Raw genomic sequence first — 17969 nt, 5'->3', positions numbered from 1 at the left:
ATAAAAGATTGGTGTGACGCCAACAATATGACCCTGAATCCTACTAAATGCTTTCACATTAAGTATGCCAGAAAAAGAAAGGCGCTTGCTACCACCTATAGGATCGATAACGTAGTACTTGGTGAAGTTGGGGAAATTCGGGATCTGGGCGTTGTCATCGATAGCAAGTTAACTTTTATCTCTCATGTTGATAAGGCGGTCACTAAGGCTGCCCGTATGCTTGGCTTTCTAAAACGAAATAGTAAAGGTTTTAAGCAGAGCACTAAAATCATCCTCTATAATGCACTGGTGCGCAGTAACCTAGAGTATGCTTCCACATCGTGGAATCCATACTACGCCATACACTCTCAGAGGGTGGAAAGTGTTCAGCGAGCTTTCACCAGACATCTTGCCTTCTGCTCTAGCGAATTTTCCCATAGAGCTCCCTATACACAGCGCCTCGACAAGCTCAAAATGTCTTCTCTCAGCGACCGTAGACTTCTTTTAAGCATGTGTTTTTTGCACAAACTTAGCTTACCCTTAAGTGACATATATATCAGAAATGTTATGTTCATAAATGTTAATCATAAGAGTATAATATATATGTTGTTGGTATGCCATATAAATAAATAAATAAATAAATAAATAAATAAAGCTCCTGTGCACAGGCTGGGGTTGGTCTCTGGCTACATCCCATGATATAGTCAGAGACTAGATCCAGCATGTGCACCACTTTCACTTTTGTCGATTATTTTGCGCTTAAAACGGCCTCTACGTGTTGGATCTGTATCCCCACGCAAGCCTTATAAAGGACCGGGCCACTTTTGACCCGTGAGCTCCAAAGCGTACAAACATAATAATAATAGCTCCTGTGCACAGGCTGGGGATGGTCTCTGGCTACATCCCATGATATAGTCAGAGGCTAGATCCAGCATGTGCACCACTTTCACTTTTGTCGATTATTTTACGCTTAAAACGGCCTCTACGTGTTGGATCTGTATCCCCACGCAAGCCTTATAAAGGACCGGGCCACTTTTGACCCGTGAGCTCCAAAGCGTACAAACATAATAATAATAATAAATCTTTGGACAATTTCACACAGCGCCAGCTAGCCCCAAAGTAAGCAACTTAATGCGTGTGTTATGGGTGCTAGCTTAACGGATATACTACTTATATACTTTTTTTTTTAAATACATAAATATTATACATAGTCACACCCAGACCCGTCACAGAAATTAAAATTCATCATTTCAATTTCTGCCCGGCCGGGAATCGAACCCGGGACCTCTCGGCATAGTAGTCCGTTCTGAACTTCTACACCAAACGGCCGACAGTACTCAGACGTCCTCAGAATGAAAAGAACAAAATGTGTGTTTTGTGCGGTAATTGAAACAGCATCCTGTCCTGTTGCGTAAGTACCTACGGGACACTCGAACCACCAGGCATGGAGACTGTTAAACTTATCAAATTATGAACGGTAAATTCCTTATTTTTATTGAATTGAAGTTTTTCATTTTTGACGTCTTTTAGATTGTAAACAAGCGTATGAAAAAATTTACGAAAGAAATCATAATTTCTTCTATTTCGCGTCTTAAAATAATTACTAATTTCATAATTCATTTATTTGTTATTTGTAATCGATTATATCGGTCGAGCAAGGTTGTGTATTTCATGAAAAAACTATAAATTGAAATACAAAATAGTACAAGTAACCACCTCACGCCTGCATTGTGGCGTAGTGATTAGAAAAAGACTCTATCCTCCTGACCAGAAGCTCATTCATAAGGAAGCAAATGTAAGGACCATCTGGTTGATTAAATAGCATAAAAGAATAGATTTTAGATCATGATATCTCTGAAAAAGGAACTTTAAACTGAGTAATATTATTTATTTTTCACCCTACTGGTTTTGTTTAACGAACGGCAGCTATCGCAAAATTTATCAATAATACTCTATCTACTGTAAAGGGCTTAACTTTTGAACACTCTCCCGATAATTTGCTTATCACGCTACAGAAAAAACGTCCATATACATTTAGTGACGTCAACAGAGTAAATACCAAATTGATCGAACACATTGTCTGTCACCCGTTAACGCCCAGCCGCCCTCTGTACCTACCCACGCGTTAGAGGCGACACGAAGTCGCCATGGATTATGGACGGAATATATACATTAGGTGTTAGAACATGACCTTGTCAGCTTAGTCTAGGAGCTCGTGGTCCCTCGGGATAGCGATTTTCTTTAAAAGTTGGCAGGTTTTCAGTGATGATGACCCTTAAAGATAAAGTAATACAATATTCGTAGTAGTTAAGTACTTTTTTTAAAATAACCACTACGAGTTTGAATTTTCACATAAGAGCTCATGCACACTACGTTTTTTTCAGGTTTCAAGCGAAGTCGACGATTGTTTTACGATCGCGCGTTTAATTGCTTTGCTGGGTAGTAACATTGTTTGCTTTAACATCGCGTGCATAGCGCGTTTTAAGTCGTGAAACACGTGTCGACGGCGCCTGAAAAATTCGCGGTGTGCATAGGCCCTTAATTCACACATTGTAAAGCCAAAAAAACCAAGCAACTGAAATGTTAATAAAGGTTTTAAAATAAGTTTTAATTATAAATCCAAAGCTTAGGGACAATAATCTTGATTAATAATAGAATATAATTATCTTCTTCATATTCTATTGTAGGTAACAAACTAAAATGTTAAGTCTAACTTAACTCCAAAGAGTTTCTAACCATAAAGAAAGAAATATCATTAAGTACTCTGTCAGAGGGTTCACGAGCTCCGAGTCTATACATTAAAGTCTACTCTTAACAAAGGATTCTTGTCTTAGGCAGAGTTGCCCCAATTTACTTTAACCGTAACTATAACAATAACCGGTGCTTTTTGTATGGAGTTTGACAGATTTTTGACGTTAGTCAAAGTTAAAGTAAGATGGTAACTCAGCCTGAAAGTGTTACTATTAAAAGTTTAGTAACATTCATGGCAGAAATTACATTTATTCACAACTCATAATTAAATACTTTTAGGCTCGAAAAATGGAGGTCAATGAAGCCTTCCTTCCTATCGCTATTTAAAAATTGTAATTAGTTTCTTTGTTACTTTTGTTAGTGGTCTTTGGTTATTAATATTGCTTCAGTTAGATTTTATTAATTTCTTATCACAGATCCCAAAATAATCGCAATAATTTATTAGCGGTCTCTGTGACCGCACGTAGGTGGTTAAAGGACAGAAATAGGTGCTAGGTGGTTAAGGGTTAAACAAAAACTACCTTTTTAAATAAAATTTCAGGTAGGACTTACCTATAAAAAAAATATATTAAACAAATTATTTAAAAAAAATCTTGTATAATTATTTAAAAATAAGCCTAATTGAATTAACCAAAACTTTGAATTACCTACTTCGTAAGTTTGATACGAAACTTTGGGTTGCTTGCTAGCAACGACTGCAGAAAAGAAATGTTTGCTACTTTTATTGCTTCAGGTGTGACTTTTTTACTTTATTAGATTTATGTAAAAACAACTTAGTACGCAGAGCCTCCTGCCTCTGCCTGACACAAGACTCTCAGTGTGCCATTTTACCCTAACTTTGGTCCACCAGATATTACGCAACGTTGTCACCCCGCCTAGAGAAAGCTACTCTACATTTTCTGAGTCGCAGCCTCCACTTCAGGATTTATTTACCCCAGTATTTTCTTAATATAAAACTACTTCAAAATAAAGGTACCTAGATAAAGCATCACAGTAGACATCATGACTATTGTAATATCATCAATTTACTCAACTGGCTCTTTTTGTTTGAAACTAAGTTAAGTATTGCAGTAAGTAGATTTGCGACAGAGATGTTTCGTTTTGTTTGAAAGTTTGCCCTGCAGGTCAGAATTTTGTGGCTATTGCAAAATTTCGCGACTTGTCTAGACAAATTAAAATAAGTAGGTAGGTTACTACCTATTCTATTTTGGCAATATGTATTATTGTTTAACAAATCGATACTTTTAACTCTTCTGCGTATGAATATTACCTATGTATTTACTTTCTTGTCATCTGTTCATCAGGTAGACCGATCTCTACCAAGCATAGGTACATACTTAAGTCTCTACATACGAAGTATGTAATTGAATTCTTTTAAAATATCTATGACTCTATTATAACGAAGTTCGATGACGTTTTTCCTCAAATCAAAATATTTTGAGTAAATCTTGTAGATAAAATACTTAGCACTTATCTGATTTTACGTTAACATATATTTATCAGCAAAGTTGCACATTCGATTATTCACATTCATTCAATGACAGGCAAAGTCACAGGAAACTTAATAGTTACAATAAGTGAGAACATACCTGTGTTTTTCTGTAACAAAATGATTTCAGGACAGATTTTCAATAGTTTCATTTAAAAAGTTGAATATCTAATTAATTTATCTTAATTTTAATGAATCTTATTGTTGTTAGGTTTTTAAGTTTTTACGAGCATTTTATCCAGTTAATCGTTTTGAATTACACTAAACAAACAAGCAGGCAAACATTCACTTTTATATTAGTGTAAGATAAATAAATCATTTAAATATCGTTCTTATTAGTGTGTGATTGTAGTACCTACTTAATCATCAACACTATTTAATATTAATTGCGATAACATTTAATCACAAACAAGTCAATATTGTGATAAGACACGATTGAATAATTAATAATCGAGTTGCAATCCTCCTTTAAACCACTGTGGCAGTGAAACTAATTTTCGCAAATAATAAAAACTAAACATGGAAGCATTTTTAATAATCATTCTTATTTCTCTAATAGTAAACTTCTTCTTCGTGTTCGGTGCGATACTCTACACCCTACTCAGGAATGAAAAGGTAAGTGTTAAACTAATTGGTTAAGTAACATATTTTTATACGTAAAAAAAATAACACTAAGAACTTCATGAGTAAGTAGGGCAAATGTGATGCAAGAAACTGATATTGTTGAAGAAATTGAAATTGTATTTTAGTTACCTACTCAACTCAATCAAAAAAGTCTCTTTTGCGAATTGAACACTTTACCTACCTACTGCTGTTAGTTCTGGATGATCGAATAATCTATTTCAATGAAGTAAGCCTACTTACTTAGATACCTATAACACGTATGACTTAATAACTGCACCTATGGCTGATACGTTACCACGTTATGGGAACCTTATCGTGGTTTCCCCTGACATGACTGTAATGGGTGTGTAATGTATGATATAACTACATATCATATAATACTTAGAGGACATAACATCAAATTATATAAAATCATTAAATATAATAATTATTTACTATAATAAACGAATAATATAATTTTAAAACGAATAATTTTAAGACAAATAACTAACAACTGATATAAAATGGTTTGATATAATGAATATTTTCTATAAAACTTACAATGTATACTATTTAAAACAAATATCATTCAAATCATATAAAAATAAAATGTCGAACAATCAAATGACATAAAATTCTTTTCCTATAAAACTTACATCATATAACAATAATAATGTTATATAAATTTCAATTGTTAATAAGCATTGCATGCAGCAATCAAGCAAGCAAACAAGCAAGCATGCAAACGAGTAAGCAAGCAAGCGAGCAAGCAAGCGAGCATGCAGGCAAGCAAGCAGGCAAGCAAGCTAACAAGCAAGCAGGCAAGCAAGCAGGCAAGCAAGCAGGCAAGCAAGCAGGCAAGCAAGCAGGCAAGCAAGCTTGCAAGCAGGCAAGCAAGCAGGCAAGCAAGCAAGCAGGCAAGGAAGCAAGCAGGCAGGCATGCAGCATGCAATTTTGACTAAAAACTTGAGACTTCTGTCACGGCTCCGGCACTGCGGGGCTCTGGCGGTCCCTCGCGTGCTAATCGTCGCAGGTGGCTGGAAGCGAGGCGCCGCGGCTGAGGCTGGCCGGCGAAGCCGGCCAGCAAGCCGAAGACGCGGTGTCGAGCGCCTCAGCCCGCGGGCCGCCTCGCCCCTCCGTGCCTACGCGCTTCTAAATTACACTCTAGGGGTAGGGCAGACAAGACTGCGTGGAGTCGGTTTTACGGCGATTCGTTTTGTCACTATATCAGAATTTATATCAATTAAAGAGTATACCAAATAGTCGTTATAACAAATAATATTTATTTTATGTAATGGTTATATGAAATATTATTTATATTAAACAAAATTACGTCAAATGAGTCTTAGATTAAGTAAGGTTTATATCAAATGTCTTTATGCGTTTTGATTGGTATCTGAAATGACATTATTAGAAATGATTTATTATATGAAGTAAACATTATACGTTAAAAAATTATATCAAGTGTTATTATAACATACGTTTATTATACAATATGAACGTTATTGAAATGAATTTATATCATATAAACTTATATAAACTGTCACGCACCCGACTGTAATACGATGACACGAAAGGGGTGACTTCCCAGTTTCCAATTGAAAACTTTCTTTACTTTACTTCGAAATAAGATATGAATTTTAAGTTTATTTATTTATATGTACCTAGGTATACGAGTATAAGGTCACCTCCAAAAGACAGACGAGATTTACGGGACAAATAAAACATCTTAAATTAATTCGTTTTAGATAATACAACCATATTTTTAGAATGCTAGTTTTCGAGATTTTTTGATGTTATGTCGAGTGAACCCGAAGTGCTCAGTGCGGTCCGGAGGCATGGCATGGATTGTGCCAGACAGTGCATCCGTGTGTCAGCAGCTTATGTAAATAATGTGAAAATGACAGAGAGGGCCGATATACCAAATTAAGTACAGGATGCTCTTAAAAATATTACATTTAGTTTGTTAGGAAAAGTAAAAACCGAAACTAGCTAGCCTATTTTTTTTTTGTTTTAATGCTAGGGCTTTGTTCTAATATAATTAGATGCCCTATTAAAATTTCGTCTGTCTTTTGGAGGTGACCTTATAATTTAATTATGAAAACGTAATTAAATAAAAAGTTACATAAGTTCAATGACGTACCGTGTGATTGATGATGTAGGTACATTACCTATATGAATAGTTTCTAACATAGACTTCATGAGGATAAAATTTTGAAGAAGTGCCTAACATTTAGACATGAAGGTTTGTTGTTCAGAAGCAAGACAGACCAAACCCAAACTGAATAAGAATGAAACGTGCATATAATTTCTTGAAAATCTGGTACCTACGCGTACATAAACTTACTTGCTATTTTTCTCCAGGAGCCCAGTGTAGACCCAAGAGTTTCCACGACCCATTCAACAACGGCATCAATTCACTGGCAAGACGCCTCGCGCCGCCACAGCAGTCATCCCCAAGTGATGCTGTACCACACCTTCGTTCGCCTGAGCATTGCCTCTGACCACCACCGCCCGCAGAAGAACTCATTCTGGCAAAAATTTAAATGTGGCAGTTCTAATAAAGTCGCGGTAGCGCAGTGAAGAAACGTGGCATTCTTTGTTTACTATGTACTCGTACTTAGATTGACAATGTTTGGCTCATTTCAGTTCGTTTGATTACCAACTTCCATGTCATGAATATCGTTCACATTAATGTCGTTTGGAAAATATGTGAGAAGTAGATACGCATGCTCGTAGAAAATAAAATAAGCAATTAAAATAATACTTATTAATTTGCGGATAGCGGTTACTTTTGACAACAAAAGGAAAAATTCTACTTTTAGAGTTATGATTGAATATTTTAATTGAATTGTAATGATACGTACTGAACTACATAGTTTCTATTCATCATTTATGATTAATAAATGATGCATTCAGGTAGGTACCTCAATTGACTACCTAAGGGGATCAATCCTACTCAAATGAAATTTCCCAAAATTCAGGAAAGTATAAATAAATTTTACAAATTGTAGTAATTTTGAAAAATAACATAACCCTCCTCCTGGTGCAGTCGGGTAAAAAAGCAAATAGACTGTAGGTACTTAATAATTATTTAACTACTTAATTTACTACTAAGATACTTCATCTTAAATAACCTTTTCAGTTTTTGCCAGCAATAAAACTATTCGTTGCGTGTATAACTATTCGTTGCGTGTATGACATCTTTGCTCTTTTGTTGTAGGCACTACCTACTAGAATATTACAGAAGAAAAATCTTTGAATTTACCACAATAATTTTATTGAATTAGGTTTGTTACTTAGGCCTGATCCCTGAGCGGCGCTAAACATCTGTTTACTACATACTTAGATAGAGTCTATCAGTCTTGAAGTTGATGACCACTGACCACGTCTTGGCAAGGATATGAGGGTCATTAATATGCTTACAGCAAGAGAGGTGACGAAGTGATACTCGCAGGTCAAGTTAATATTCCGGTAAGTATATCTTATTGTTTAAAATCTTCCTAGGTCTCCCCAATACAACGCAGAACGGGATTGATGGCGCACTTCTAACGACAGAAGACAGGATAGGTAGCTTATATCCTTGGATAGTAGTAATAAAGACTTCTATAAATAAAACTATTTATAGTGTACCTATTCTACTACTTACCTTCGATGCATACTAGGAATACATACGTCATGTTGGAAGATCTCATTAATACCTCCTACGATCGTTGTTGTTTAAAATTAGTGTCCGACCGAATATGGAAACGAAAACGAAGCTTCGGCTGCAGTCTCATTTTCGGCCGAAAACGAAAACGAAAACGAAAATGACCTTCAACTCTCAAAGAAGAACGGTCATCTGTGACCCAGGCCCGACAGAAACGAGACATGCCTCAGTTTTTTGTCATGTCTTAATTAGTAAAATTATATATTTTTTATATTCGAAATCTATGTATAACGTATAACACCGAATTATTACCCTTTGTTTTTGTTCAGGCGTCATACAAAAACTAATACAAAATGCCTATTTATCACCAAAATTGGTAAATGTATGTACTTACCTAAATAGCTGCTATGGAATGTATCTAGATGACCTGGAGATACAGCCGGATTATACAGGTTGGAAACGAGAAGTTACAAAATCCAAAAATTCAATGTTACCTGCTTCCATAATCTGTAACCTATTATTGGCACCATTTGAAAGTGCTCGTGAAGCACTTTCAGAATCAGTAACTAGTTTTTTCGATATCTTGTATAGTTTAGAAATAATCGAGTGAGATCACTTATGGTTCCATATGTATAACCACCCTGTATAATCCGGCTGTATCTCCAGGTCACCTAGATACATTCCATAGCAGCTGTAATAGACATTTAGGTACATACATTTACCAATTTTGGTGATAAATAGGCATTTTGTATTAGTTTTTGTATAACGCCTGAACAAAAACAAAGGGTAATATTTTGGTGTTATACATAGATTTCGAATATAAAAAATATATAATTTAACTAATTAAGACATGACAAAAAAACTGAGGTATGTCTCGTTTCTGTCGGGTCTGGGTTTTTTTGTATGGGGCATGACCGTTCTTCTTTCAATCTGAAATTATGTAAAAACTTTGAAAACCGTTAATGTTTTGACCAAAAACATAATGACGTTTGACAGTTGATTTTGATAAGGATTGATTAAAGAAAACCGGCATTAAAATACAAAAAAAATAATCATGAATTCTTAGTAGAATATTGTATCCGGTGTATATTGAAATATTGGGAAGTGAAGAAGAAATAAAGGGTGTCCAGTGGGAATTTTTCAACTTCAAAAATGAATAAATCAATATTTTTTTTATTATTTATTAAAAATAATGCAAACTGGAGTTTAACTATGCGAATTTAATTTTTTATAGGCAATGTCTTAGATGATGCCCGTTTTACTATAGGCACTCTCACAGCCGGACCCTTACATTCGCAAGTATGTGAGAGCAAATCGCGCTAATAATTTTCCTGCAACTTCACGGCGGATATTTTCTTACAGAGCCTGAATTATTTAAGGATTGTTTGCTGTAAACTATTGACTTGAAATATCTCCACAAGAAAAAGTCGCATGGTGTGAGATCTGGTGACCGAGGCAGCTAGGGCATGTCCCTGTACTTGCTGATCATTTATTTGAAAAAAAAAATAGTCCTCAGTGTCTCCATCGAGTTAATCTCCGTGTGTAGTGAGACACCTTCTTGCTGAAATAGAGTTACGTAGTTGACCGGGATGCAGTTGCAGTTGTGGTATCAGACATTCATCGATCATTCGACAATACATTTCAAATACTTATTGCTCAACTGCGAACGCTCTGTAGGCTCCCGACCAGTGACTCATGGCGTATTTCAAATCCGCATTAGACTCTATTTTGAAACAATTAAACTTAATGAAAACTTTTTGGTTTTATTTGTATTCAATTTTGAACTTGGAAAATTCTCGCTGGACACCCTTTACAACGTAACCTCACTTCACAACTTCAAAAGAGTGTGACAATACCGCGTCCGTTCAAGTCTGATTGGAATCATGAGTGCACCAGATTCACTCTCGAAGATATCGGAACAATAAACGTCACCATCTTATTCACGTATTTCTGATATTCGGTTTGGCCGAAGCTTCGGCGGGTTTTTGGCCGAAAACGAAAATATGGCCGAAAGTCCATTTTTCGGCCGAAAATGGCCGAAAACGAATATTCGGTCGGTCACTATTTAAAATGCAATTATGAAGACTGTTTCCTCGAGCCTTCAAACAGAAGCAACTTACGTGAATACTAATAGAAAAGTAACTCATTACATTCGAAGGAAAACTCCGTGGTGGCTTTTTAGGGTTTCGCACCTACAACAAAATAAAAAGGAACGCTTACTTATATCAGTTTGATAATACCTATTAGGTCTACTCAATGAGGGCTATCGTTTTTATACTCAACAGTTGGCACCCCTGGCGATTGACAGGATCTTACTCTACAGTGGCGCCAACTGGTGAGCGCTAAAACGATAGCCCTCATTACAAAGTTACGCTTGAAACTGTAGAAAGAAACACACCTTTCAGGCAACAATAAAAATATGGTACCTATCCCTTTAACTCTTTAGGTATCTGCCGACTTTTTACTTCGCTTCTTAGTCTTTTGACAATAACTATAGGGAAAACTTAGGTATTCCCAGAATCATAATATTTTTTTAAAAGGAAAATTCGAATTTGTTGATTTGTACCTAATACCTAAGTAATCAAATTTTTTTGGCATTGGACTTAGGCAGTGGGGGAACGTGAAATTGACCTGCAAGTTTATTGGTTTCATGCGACTAGGTAGGTACAGTCAAAAAGTGAAGTAAGATAAGTAGAACGACTAAGGCTGGGTTGCACCATTTTACTTTGACCTTAACTAACCTATAACGATAACCGGTGTTATTTGTATGGAGTTTGACAGATTTTTTAAGTTTGTCAAAGTTAAAGTAAGATGTTGCAACCCAGCCTACCACATGCCAAACTTTTATAAAGTAACCTAAAGTAGGTACATACCACTATGAGGCAAAGTTAGTCTCAAGATGTAATTTTACACAATGATATTGACTGATTTGAAGTAAAGTAGTGTCAAACATACATGAAACTCGTTTTACTCGTGAACTCTTTCAGTATAAAACCTAATTCAAGTAAAACACTTGTTTAAATAGCAAGAATATGCTAAGTATTGGCTACAGACGCAAACATGTAAGTATACTGACTAGTAATACAATCTACATTACTAAGAAAAAAAACAACGGATGGTGGACAATAGGTAAACGGTGGGTACGTCATTACGGGGCCGCTGGTTTCACGCAATTTCGCATTGAGTAACAGATATTTAGATAGGACATTAAATTTAAAATATTGTTATCATAATCTTCGGGTAAACACGATAAACATTGTGGGTCGACTTATTACGCCGCTCAAATATGAACAAACAATCACATTTTTATCAACGCGACTTACGTATAATAAATCAATCCTGATAGGTTTAACGGTGCCTACTAGTAGGTACTTGTATGCACATACTTTTTACCTAGTACGTACCAAGGCAAGGTAGAAATTTTATGTTTAAGGATATGCTTTATTCATTGCAAAAGCCTTTTTAACTTCAAAAAAGGTAATTATGTAATGTGATGTTTTTCATAAGTTGTATGCTGGTCCCTGTTTAAATGAGCTATGATTAGTCCCGGGTTGATTCCATTCAAAATGTATTAAAATGTTTCAGTTATAAAATAAAAAATATATCCAAGAATTTTTGTTTTTGACGTAAGATAGCCTGTTCTTCTGTGGTTGCGGATTCCGGGTGAAGTGGTTTTTTTTCTAACTGGATTTCGTTATCTTCTGTGTTCCAAGCAGGTAAGTGGCTCTGACTGATCAATCATAAAGATTTGATAAAATGCTTAATATTGGATAGATCTCAGGAAATCGCACATAATATAGTGAATAATTTTCGAGTACTCTTTATCAATCTTAGATATGCGATGAGATGATGTCCACCAGCATTATCTGTAAGTAGGTATGTTTACCTAATAAAGTAGGTACCTACTACATTACGACGCATACGCACTTGCGTGTATTTTTCTAACTCTTTCACGTCAACAAGTTTTACTTAGCGTCCCGGATGTAGGAAACAAAAGACGAATTGTCATGTCTTTAAAATGAGAAATTAAGTTCTCGAAACAACTATATCTTAATTCACTCTTTTGGTTTTTTTTTTTGGGCACACTTAATAGTCACTTTGTTGAGTCAGTTTAAGATCACAAAAATGGTATCTAATATCGTACCATTATCATAGCTGGGTATGGCAATAGGCCGTTGGCGAGTTCTTTTTACCTCCAAAAATCATCTCATCTCTCAATCATCATTTCAGCCATAGGACGTCCACTGCTGAACATAGGCCTCCCCCAATGCTTTCCATGTTGATCGATTGGTAGCGGCCTGCGTCTAGCGCTTCCCTGCTACCTTTTATGATGTCATCAGTCCACCTTGTGGTTGGACGTCCCATGCTGCGTCTTCCGGTACGCGGCCTCCATTCTAGAACCTTGCTGCCCCATCGGCCGTCAGTTCTGCGTACAATGTGGCCTGCCCATTGCCACTTCAGCTTGCTAAGCCATCGGGCTATGTCAGCGACTTTAGTTCGTTTACGGATCTTCGTTTGCTGACGATATTGTGGTCATGGCAGAATCGTTGGAAGATCTTAGCACAATGCTCTTATGAGACCTTAATCGAGCCTCCCAACAGGTAGGCCTCCAAAAATACTAGTAAGTAATTAGGACCTACTTAAACTATATCCAGATGTAGACGGGTAGGCAATGCATACCTATAATATCTAAGTATATACGCGATTCCAAGTTATTTGCCTGGTTTATTCAGTAGGTACCACTGGTTCACTGTTGACCACCCGACCTTATGTATAATTAAATATATTTATTATCAACTTACTAAAATAAAAGAAATCCTCGGGGGTATTATCTATTACGATAATAGTAGTAAGTAGCATTAAGATGGAATAGATACCTAATGATGACTACGATAGTGTAGTCATCATTATCATTCTATTCCATCTTCATATCTTTTTTAAACAACGCCGCTTCTATTATATCATTAAGTCAACGCTAACTGTCATCGAAGTTTCAATAATAAAAAAATATAAACACGGCCACCGTCGCGACCCGGGCATGTTGTAAGCAGTTCTCATGCAGTTTTGTTTGGGCTTCAAGCGGCAACAGACCGTAGATTGTTTGAATTTTCTCTCAATAATTCGTTATGACTTACGCATTTATAATAGTGGTGTCCGTGGCGTTTACTGTAAAGATACTATTTTTAAGTTTCTCCATGTATTTTACACTGAAAAATGACAATGAATCTCAAGTTACACAGGTGAGTGTTGATTTGAATTGTATTCGTTTCGAAATCGCGTCACGTGCTTTAGGCACAGTCCACATTTAAGCTGGAAGTGGTTGCTTCGATTATCGTGACGTAATGTGCCAAAAACTTGTTTTCGAACAGTTGTGTTTTTATTTTGATTCCATACTTAGTGGATGAGTGCAAATTTTTATTTTATGTTTTATTAAAAATCAAAATGAAAATGGTGCCGAGATTCTGTTGATAGTTTATTATTAGGTGTGTATTAGTAATAATAAAAATATTTTTCTTTTTTTTTTCCTACGTGTAGTTTTGGATCTACCCTCAGTTTTAAAATTTAGCTTTAATCGGTACTTTGGTTGCACAGTTTGTAATGTTATCGGTATATTTTTATAACGAAATTTATTTTAATATCATGTCTGCATTGCCAAGAAGTTGCCTCAACGATCCAAATATAATTTGTTACATTTGTGATGTGCACACAGTTAAGAATTTCAAAAATTTAGACAAAATTTTTAATAAAAAGTGCTTATTTTTCTTACTTTAAGTCGGAAATTGTGGTTGTATTCAAGCCGTGGATACCCGAAATTGTTTGTATAATCTGCTGTGAACACTGAGGCAATGTTTCAATGGTCAAAGAAGCCATAACATGAAGTTCAGAGTGGAAAAAGTGAGGAAAAAACAAAAAAAATCCTGGTTTCAGCATAAAAAAAGGTTAAAGCAGTAAATTTTTTATGGCCCACAAATAAGAATATTAATAAAAGATACTGATTTCTTAAGTTTGATGGACGTTTGGAACGATTTACGTGGACTTATTTCGTTGAAGTTACTAAAAGTTTTTTCGGAAATCACAGGACTAGTAACTACTATGAAATTGTGAGACATGCCCTAAAAACTCAGGATGTAATAATTTTCATCAAAGGGCACTACCTCCACAGTCATCTTGACCGATTCCCAGAGAATCTTGGGTCACTATAGCATGCTATAGCTAAGAACAGGGAGAGCGTGGCTATCAAGACCTAAAAACCATTGGAAGAGAGGTACCAAGGCAGATGGGATAGCTATATGATGGCTGATTACTGCTGGAGGATGTAACGTGATAGTTCCATTACACCTCATTCACAAAAGTCTAGGAAAAGAAAGTTTTTAAGCACTTCAAAATATTAAAAACGCTGATTTTGGTGAAATTTTGTATTTTTCTATACACGTCAAAATCTAGAAAACCACACGTAGGAAATCAACAAATTTGCTACTAAAGCAACCAGTATAAGGTCCTTAATCAAAAAATATATACAGTTCCTTGGCACCAAAACCACTGTTGACCAGTGTTATGTATACTAGCTAATTATCTGCAAACACGTATGTTACGATGAATATTAGTTAATTTGAAACTACCCCTATAAATTCTAGCAACTTAAACAAAGTTAGATTAAGAAGGCACCTCACTTCGTCACTTCATAGAAGTGTTTGAATTCATGGGCTTCATTGCGTTGAAAGTAACAAATCAGCGTTTTAATTAAATCGGTATACTTATTAGGTAGCATACTTTTTGTTTCAATGATCCAAGGAAACTTATGGAGCAGGAATTAAATGCATGTACTTACTACCATTTTTCTTTTTTGGAAATAAACATTTAAATTTATTTCTTTACTTATTTATCTAATAAACTTGGTTTGATTCGTTTTTCATTTTTTTATATTCCTTTAAAACCTAACCTTTTAAATACCAACCAACCTCTAAACAGGGTAGGTAACGTAGAAACAGATTCAAAATCGCGATCGCTTTAACCATAGCTACTTACTTACCTACTATGCTTTAACGAACAAAAGACGAAGCAAAGTGAAACCTATGGATCGGGTTGCACTACCGTGGTTGCACCATCATACTTTAACTTTAACAAACGTCATAAATCTGTCAAACTCCATAGAAAAAAACACCGGTTATCGTCAAAGTTAGGTGGTGCACCTCAGCCTAAATAATTATGATTGTTTATGTACTAAGTAGGTATGTGGCAGAAATCATAGTGTTGCTGGGAACATATTATTGTAGAAACACAACATTTTAGTGCCGTTAAGTCAAAAAAATTAAGTTCAATAGTAGGTACTTAAGAGAACTTATAACGAAAGTAGATAGAAATATAATAACGACAGCATGTAGTAATAGCAGTGGCCTTTTAAGTATAATGCGAGTAGACTGCCATTTGTATAGCATTGCGAAAGATTCATTACGTAAGTATTATTTAGGTATAATGTTAGGTCTAATGCCTACCTAAATGCAACGTCGTAGGTACTTACTGAACAAATGTCTAACAATTGAATGCATTCATTACATTCAAGCAGAAATAAGTTCTTACGAAAGGCAGAACGCCTTGTTTGAATTCTTGAAAGGACCATCCTCAAAGTTCATACTACTTACATGTACTTACCTAGGTTATATGATTTTATAAAATAGTTATAAAAAATATTTTTATTGTAACTATAGTTACCTACTGTGTACCTATAAGTTGCTATATTTTACTTAGGTACAATGTTAATGGGCAATTCTAGAAAATCCATTTGTTGCGTTTTAGTTCTGCTTACCGTTTCTATAAATTAAATTATTATGACGTAGTACTCGTACTTATGCAAGTACCCAGTCTGAAATCTACTACCCACTAGATTACCAAGCAAATCGAGAAGACAAAGAATTTAGACTTATCAGAATCTTTATCTTCTTTGCGTGAGTGTGATTTTATTCATCTATCTATGTATTTTAATTAAGTTACATTTATTTCTCATGTGATTCATGATCATGGTCACTAATATTATAATATACTAATATTAAAAAGCCAAAGAATTTGTTTGCTTGAACTCGGTAATCCCAGAAACAACTTACTGGTACGATTTGAAAAATTATTTCTGTGCTAGACAGCCAATTTATTGAGGAAGGCTATACCTACTATATCATCACGCTAAGACGAATAACTATTCCACGCGAACAGAGTTGCGGGCAGAAGCTAAGTAGTTCCTACTTACATAATTCTACGTAACATAGGTACTACGAGCTAAACATTAGCTCGATGTGCTATCATTGTACAATCACTTGAATCAAATCTATACTTACGAGCAAAAGTATGGAATCACCCCGTTGTGTTTGGTTCCAAGCCATCTTAACAACTGAATGACTATGTATGTATCTATAGTATCAATTTAAAAGTATAAAATATTACCTTTAAAATGGTACCATTTTTATTTATCTTCTAATTAGTCATTTAGTTCTTACGATCGCTCGGAACAAGTAGGGTGATTCCATATTTTTGCTCGCGAGTGTATAATATAAAAGCGAAAGGTCACTGACTGACTTGCTCATCACGAAATCTCAGAAACTACAAGTGCTAGGAGTCTCAAATTTTCCTTTTAGAACGTGGGTGCTCACTAAAACGGGATTTTGCAAAATTCAATCCCTAAGGGGGTAAAACGGGGGCTGGAAGATTCCACGAGTACCTACCTACGAAGTCGCGAGCGGCCGCTAGTCACCTATAAAATAACGAGTACACTTTTTCTTGTTTCAGATCAGTGACAGCCAGAGTAAACAAAACAAGAAATCCTTGGCAGTGTCTTGGAGGCAAATTCAACGGATGTTTATTCGCAAAACATTGCATTTCAACTCCGAAACTAACAAACCAAGTTATAGCAATAAAATTTGATGCATTTTACCTTAAGAAAAAGGTATTTACCTCTTCATAACTTGGACAACGTGAATTTTTATATAATTTCGCTGCATAATAAATATTTCCAACCAATTTGTATTTTTATAAATGGATTTTGACTTCAATAACGCATATTTTGTCTTATTTTCAGTAGTTTCTTGCATGAATAAATGACTAATACAAAGTGACCAAATTAAAGTTATTTCATTACATACTTTTGGAAATGCTTACAATCTTAAATTAATAAAGCCTTACAATAAATAATCCAATGCAATACTTCAGCACCCCACCCGAGCACGAATGAATATCGGTCCCGATCGTATGGTAATCGTTTTTGTATGAAGGTTTTTGTTTGAGCCGCAGTCGCTAAGGTTTTTTAAGGAATACGATACCTAACTTTAAGATTAGGCACAAAAGTTATTCGTGCTCTGGGTACCTAGAGCGCAGTAGACCTATTATTACTTATAAATCATCAAATAACGCAAATTCTTGTCCACACCGAAACAAGAATCGAACCCGAAACCATCGAGCCGTGCGAGTCTCGACTAAGTAAGTACGGGACCCACGGAAGCTTTGAGGCTAGTT

General features: G+C 35.5%; 1 long non-coding RNA gene across 1 annotated transcript; it reads left to right on the top strand.

The window, feature by feature from the left end:
• Positions 1–4572: 4572 nt before the first annotated feature.
• On the top strand, positions 4573–17582 carry LOC135074524 (uncharacterized). The gene is made up of 3 exons (XR_010257856.1): positions 4573–4834; positions 7187–13711; positions 17247–17582. It is a non-coding gene; the product is annotated as an uncharacterized LOC135074524 (long non-coding RNA).
• Positions 17583–17969: the final 387 nt, after the last annotated feature.

The sequence above is a fragment of the Ostrinia nubilalis genome, chromosome 9 (genome assembly GCF_963855985.1).
Source record: "Ostrinia nubilalis chromosome 9, ilOstNubi1.1, whole genome shotgun sequence".
Taxonomy (NCBI): domain Eukaryota; kingdom Metazoa; phylum Arthropoda; class Insecta; order Lepidoptera; family Crambidae; genus Ostrinia; species Ostrinia nubilalis.
The sequence above is the reverse complement of the archived record's forward strand: the minus strand, read 5'-3'. Positions and strand labels throughout refer to the sequence as shown.